Here is a 7252-nt window from a genome sequence, read left to right on the forward strand (position 1 = left end):
TAGTGATAAGTCTTTATAGTCACAAATTCAGAAATTTGAAGAAAAGTTAAAATAAGAAGTCTGTTCTGATCTTCCTAATGCTTTTTGGCATAGGAAACAACATGTAGTCAGTTTGCCTTATGAAAAAGACTTTAATGAGAAAAATTTATCTACTAAAGCCATACCAATTCAAATGAGTCAAGAAATAATGGAATTCTGTAAAAAAAAAAAAAAATATCACCGAATTACTTCAAAAAGGAATAATCTATAAGAGCAAGTCACCTTGGTCTTGTCCAGCTTTCTATGACTAGAAAAATGCTGAATTAGAAAGAGGAGCCCCAAGATTAGTCATAAACTATAAACCTCTTAATACAGTTCTAGAATGGATTAGATATCCAATTCCTAATAAGAGAGACTTAATCAAAAGGTTAGACAAAGCAGTCATTTTTTCTAAGTTTGATATGAAGAGTGGATTTTGGCAAATCCAAATTCAAGAGTCAGATAGGTATAAAACTGCTTTTGTAACCCCATTTGGTCACTATGAGTGGAATGTCATACCTTTTGGTTTAAAAAATGCTCCTAGTGAATTCCATAATATAATGAATGAGATATTCAATCATTTCAGTCATTTCTCCATAGTTTATATTGATGATGTTCTTATTTTCTCCCAGTTAATAGAACAACATTCGAAACATCAGCATAAATTTCTTCAAATAGTTAAACAAAATGGTTTAGTTGTCTCACCAAAAAGATTAAGTTATTCCAAACCAGTATTCGGTTTCTTGGTTTTAATATTGTCAGTCACAAATCAGTCCAATTGATCGAGTCATTCAATTTGCTGATAAATTTCTAGATCAAATTCTTGATAAAAGCCAACTCCAAAGGTTCTTAGGCTCTCTAAATTATGTCTTTGATTTTTATCAGAATTTACGCAAGCAATGTAAACCTCTATTTGACAGGCTTCAAAGTAATCCTCCAACTTGGACCTCCACCAATATAGATATAGTCAAACAAATCAAAGTCCATGTCAGACAACTCCCACAATCAATGATTCCAGTCAAGACAGAGCAGACATCTCAAGTCATCCCCTATGCAGGTCATTCACCCATACAGATTAGTAACAGGTTTACCAGTCTTGGTTCCACAGTCAGCCAAATCCGCCCTAATTATCAGTCAGCCTTAATATCCAGTTATGATCCATTCCAAGTCATAACTCCGCCTACCGCTTCTCCCATCAGTCACACTAAGTCACTCTGAAGGATGCCCACATGCATCCTCACCACAGGATAAGATTTCTCCTCTTACATATGACTATTGTATACAAGCATGCAATATGATTCATGAATATTACATATGAATAACAGCTGTCCAGATTCGGCCACTTTGAAAAAGTTCCAATTTGGCAATCGCCAAATATTCTAATTCATTAACAACATCACTTTGCATGGCTAGAGACAAGCCATTGCTTCAAGCCAAAAGGAGAGCCACGTGCGTCATTGCCAAAAATAAAGACTCTTTCTCTCGCATGATATTATTTCAAGCATGCATGCAATCTTTGTTACAGATTCTATTTAACGTGGCTCAATGGGATGCCAACATGGGCAAGCTGCCATGTCGACCAAGAAGGATACCCACGTACTCCTTTCAAAAGCCCATATGAAGTATAAATAATGGCACCTAACTGCCAGACCACCAATGGATAGCGTCCATCTTGGTGTCTTCATCAAGTTTTGTTCAGCAAAAAAGCTTAAGAATGGCACATTATCACTCGGTGCCCCCATGCAAATAAGCATATAAAGACTTCCAGCATTTCTCATCTGCTGAAAACAGATGCCATCTCTCACCTCTCGCTAAACCTCTCAAGACACCCATGGTGTCGCACCAGCAAGGTGTCGCACCCAGCCACTAATTTTTATCAAGACACCAATGTCTTATTGCAAGCGCTGTGCAAAGAAAAAACAGGGGGCGCGAGGATGTCACCTTGCCAAAACCACCAAAACTTCCAGGGAGGCCCAAGATTTTCTTTTCAGTCACCCTTGCCGAAAGGCAAGGGGCTGTGCAGCAGAAAAGGCTCCAATTCAGAAGCAAGCTCACGGGTCCAGCAACCCAATCCGACTGGGCTATCGGTAGAGTTGAGAAAACGGAAAACAAGCCTCGTGAAGTGAAGGCCCAGCTCACGGGTCACTCACGGAAAGCTTGCCGAAGGCCAAGTCCCTTTTTACTCACCAAGCCCAGCCCAGCTTCACCAGCCTTGCCGAAGGCTTAGCTCCAGAAGACTTAGCTCCAATATCCTTCTCAAAAATTCCAACAACCGTCAGCTCCAATTCATGTCAGATATTAAACACAAACAAAATTTCTCACTGCACCCTTGACGAACGACAAGGGGTTGAACACAGCAAATGAAGGCCTCCAAAAATAAATACTTACCTCAAAAATCTTATCAAGGCACCCAGCTTCCTAGGGCCCAGGTACCCACTTACCAAATCTGCTCAGCAGCCCAGCTCTAACATGCAAGTCCAGCTCCGTGCGCTAACCAAATAGGTGACGTCTTCTTTTCCAACTCGGATCCTTGTCAAAGCTCTAGACCGGGCTCACAATTTAAACCCACCCCCACCCTTGCCGAACGGCAAGGACGGTGGAAAATTCAAATAGAGGCCACAACAAGAATTACTCAACCCACCCTTGCCGAACGGCAAGGGTTGAGCACGGGAAACGGAGGCCTCAAAGCGAACCTACCCCGTCACGGTTCCAGCTCCACTCTTGCCGATGCCTAGGTGACCGCTCCAAACCTCGAGCCCCTTCCAAAGCCTTGCTGGAAAACAACTCGCACCCTCACCCCTGCCGAACGGCAAGGGCCGTGGGAATTCGAAGGGAGGACAGTCACGGTCCCAGCTCCGATTCCCAGCTTTGCCAAAGCTGTGACCAGATATGCCTAGCCGAAACAAACTGCCGAACGAGCTTGCCCACGAAATATCCACTTGCCAAAGACACAGCAGGAGGTCTTTCAAAAATCCCAATGGGGTCGAGCTTCAGCTAAATAGGGGCAAAACCAAAAAAATCTTGCCGAATGTTCCTTGCTTCTCAAAACCTAGGGCCTCGCGGAAGGCCCAGCTTCAAAACCTTCATAAACTATTCACTATACTGCCTTGCTAATACTCATGTGGTCCAGACCCATCTCAGCCTTAGCCAAGGCCCCATGGACCCAGCTCCCTACCGAAAGCCCAACTAAGGCTAAGCCCGAAACCATGACCTAGCCTACTAGCCGAAGGACCACTCCAACAAAGGCCCCAGGAATTTCTTCTCCCTTTACCAAAAAAAAAAAAAAGGCGGGGGCCGCGGGAGGGAGAATGTCTTGGCCTCCTTGCCGGAGCATTGAAACTAAAGGAAAGCTCATGCCACATGGCCATTCAAAAAAATAAAAATAAAAATGCCAAACGACAAGGGCTTAAAACAAGAAATGGCTTACCCAATTCTCCACTTGCCAAAGCCTAGCTCCCGAAACACAAGGGCCCCGCTCGAAGGACTTGTCAAAAGTCTAGGTACATAGCTACCAACAGTCCTAGAGGCTCACATTGCTTTTATTATACCTTCCAAGTATTGACACAACTTCTAACTTGCCAACTTGGGAGACTAGGGAATGCCCTAGGCTCCCATCGAATCTGGAATGCTCGGTCATGATTACACAAAAACTCACAAGTTCCCAACCCGAAGTTACTTCTTGACCGCGAACTGGGACTACTATTTACACCATAATCAACCAAGCATATCCATTGAAACAATTAGCACCAAGGGCATGCCTTCTTCCATGCCAAGGAAGACACTCTTCAAGGTGCGGACACTTGCCAAGCTCCCACCGCCAAAGCTCACAAACGCCAAACCTAATATCCATGACACGTGTCACCACCGCTGCGACTTGCACAAAGTCCTACATCGAAAATCTACACAAACCTCCCACTTTCACTTCTCTATAAATAGGGCAGTATGCCTAGTAAAAGGGTAACTACTTTCTTACCTTTTTGTTACTCGCTAAAGTTGCTACTTTTAGCTGATTTAAGCATCGAAAAGCCTTCGGCCGGCACCACATCGGTGTCCGAAGCTTAACGACTGCTTCTCCTACTTTGTCTTTTGCAGGCTAGCCCTTATTGAAGGTCCACACATTCTCCATTGGTGAAGACAAACCCATTTTCTCTAAGTTGACCTCTCCGAAAAAGAGCATCAACAACTACAGTCAATATTCTCCGACAGTCATCATGCTCTAGCTAAAGCAATAGTAAAAGTGGATTCCCCGACAAAGTAAAAGCATCCAGTAAAAGCAAAAGTATTCTCTTGCCTCTACAGTAAGTAAAAGCATCCAATGTTGCTGACACTCTTTGATTCGGCTCTTTAAATAGAGTGTTTGGTTTCAATTGTAGGCAGAATGTAACTTAGAATGAAATTTTAGTTTTTCAGTTTCGAAGTTCTCTCAAAAACAACACTTTAAAAAACACTTGTAAGATATGAGTGCTATGCATAAATAAAATCTTCCAATCCAGATTTTTCTGTAAGTCAATGTTTTCAATTACGCATATTTTCATTTATTCTTTACTTTCATTCATGCAGTACGTACTTTCGCATATTTTATTTTCTATGTTTAATTACTATCAATAATGTGTCTCTCTGGTTCTAGACCCCTTATATATATATGCATGAGAAATGGAAGGACTAGTGTCTGCAGGATCAGAGGCTGCAGGATCATATGCCAAATTATCAGCACCTTGTACAGAATTAAGAGTAGCGAGAAGGTGTCACGAGGCGAGAAGTGGAACCCGAATAGAAGTAGACTGTGAGGGCATGGATAATGCCGGAGAAATAGATGCTGGAAGCCTCTTAAAAGGATGACAAGTTTCATCATGGATAACATGCCTAGATATCACCAATTTGCCTGTGAAAGGATTATAACAAATGACACCTTTATAACCTGGTGCATATCCAAGAAAAACACACTTGAGCTATGCGAGGTTGAAGCTTATGCTCAGTATAAGGTCTCAAATATGGATAAATTGCAGTGCCAAACACCTTAACATGTGTGATATCAGGAACCAAGCCAAAAAGTCTATAATAGGGAGACTGAAGATCCAAACCTTTACTAGGCATCCTATTAATCAAATACGCAGCATGAGCAATGGCATGAAACCAAAACTGACTAGGAAGATGAGCAGCAGTCAAAAGAGTAATAGAGGTTTCAATAAGATGTCTATTCTTCCTCTCAGCTAAACCATTTTGCTGAGGAGTGTATGGACAGGATAATTGATGTTCACATGCCCTTAGAAGCCAAATAATCAGAGAACAACCTACTAGTAAACTCCCCTCCCTCATCACTTTGCAAACACTTGACAGAAGCAGCAAACTGAGTAACAAGCATGGCATGAAACCTGAGAAAAGTAGCATAAACTTCTGATTTATTATAAAGTGGTTACAACCACATGTAGCCAGTACACTCATCAACAAAGATCACATAAAACCGAAAGCCATCAATAGATTTCATCCTAGAAGGACCCCACACATCACTATGGATTTTCTGAAATGGAATGGTAACTTTTACATGATCTGTAGGAAAAGGAAGTTTATGCATTTTGCCATGAAGACAATCAGAACACACGAAAAATTGAGAATCATCACAATAGGGAAGTTGAGCAGCTTTGAGCACATACGTCACCACTTCATTAGTTGGATGACCCAACCTGTGATGCCACAAGGAGGATTCAACTTGCTGACCAAGAAATGCAACTGACGGAGACACAGACCGCTGAGAATGTTGTATGGGAGGCGGTCAGCCGAAGATTGCGAGACACCGGTATTGGATAAAGCCCCTGGCTACTCTTGCCTTGGAGCAGAATTTTCTTGGTGAGCTTGTCCTGTATATAAAATCCATAAACATCAAAGATAATATTGTAATTGTTATCTTTACACAGTTTATGCACAGATAAGAGATTAGCCGTGAGATGTGGAACATGAAACACGGATGGAAGAGTTAAAAAAGAAAGCTTAGCAGTTCCTATATGACGGATTTGCAAACCTTCCTCATTGCCAACAGTCACATTCTTAGCAGAATCACAAGCAGCCACATTATTCAGATGATCGAGAGTAGAGACCATGTGATGTGTAGCACCATCGGCTATCTATACTTGATCAGGATTGTAGGTAGTCTGAGCAGTCATTGCAGTCAAGGATGAAGAACTCACAAGCAAAGAATTTAGGGTTTGAGAAGAATTTGGTGAAAATCGTGTAGAGAACAACAACAAAGAACAAGAATAGAGAGAGAAGAGGAGAAATCACGCAGCATAGAAGATAAAGAAGATCAGGATCTAGTCTTGGCTCTGATACCATGATAACAGTATAAGGAAGAAGAATTGAGACTGAAGGAAGAAGATGAGTATTGAAGAAGAACTCCGGGAAGAAGAGAGAATTTGCTTTCTTTGATTTTCAATCGTATTCACAATTACAGAGAGATGTTGCTTTTATATCAGATGTTTAGCTAATAACTAATGCTTAACATACTAACTAATTATAGCTGTGACATGTGAGCCACACGTGACAACACTAACAAACTCTTAGCTAACTATTACTGTTATCAAAACAAAACAGGCTTCCAGAGTGAGTATCAATGCTGGATTGGTTTGAAAGGCTATACTTGTTCAATAGAGCTAAATTTCGGATATGTTGTAGTTGACACCCATTGAAACAAGTTTCATGAAGAATTTTACTGCATCTGAGTACTGAAACATGCTAATCCAAAGCCAAGGAGTTGACCTACGAAAATGAGCAAAAACTAAATTTACATTCAATAATCCTTTCAGCTCATATTTCTTCCAACCAAGGTAAAACTTATAAAAACATAAAAAAGAAGTATAAATCTGTAAATTGTCAATAACTAACTCAAACATTGCGTGATAAATCATATATAAAAATAAACCAAACTATTTTACTTTGAAACTTTTAAGGTTTATGTGAATTTTCTGCTATATTTGAATTTTTTTTTTAATATAGAAACTGATATTTATGAAAGTATGGGTCAAATTTTGGCTTTTTTATTTTTTTTATTTTTAATATTTATAAATTATAAAAAGGTACAAATTTATTTGGATTTGATGTTCTCCTCCCGTTTAGTTTGCAGATATTAAGTATTTTTTTTATTAACAGAGAGGAAGATTCGAACTTAAAATATCTTTCAACATTGAGAAGAAGAATACAACTAGATTTGATATAGATAATTTTTCTTATAGTGTGAGTACTA

At 40.3% G+C, this 7252-nt stretch overlaps 1 long non-coding RNA gene across 1 annotated transcript; it reads right to left on the minus strand.

The window, feature by feature from the left end:
• Nucleotides 1-650: 650 nt before the first annotated feature.
• LOC148915666 (uncharacterized) lies at nucleotides 651-3133 on the minus strand. Its single transcript, XR_016122017.1, has 2 exons — nucleotides 2407-3133; nucleotides 651-2270 (listed from the first exon to the last, which is right to left on the minus strand). It is a non-coding gene; the product is annotated as an uncharacterized LOC148915666 (long non-coding RNA).
• Between the last annotated feature and the right edge of the window lie 4119 nt (nucleotides 3134-7252).

Source organism: Prunus mume, linkage group LG7 (assembly GCF_029339155.1).
Source record: "Prunus mume cultivar Tortuosa linkage group LG7, ASM2933915v1, whole genome shotgun sequence".
NCBI lineage: Eukaryota > Viridiplantae > Streptophyta > Magnoliopsida > Rosales > Rosaceae > Prunus > Prunus mume.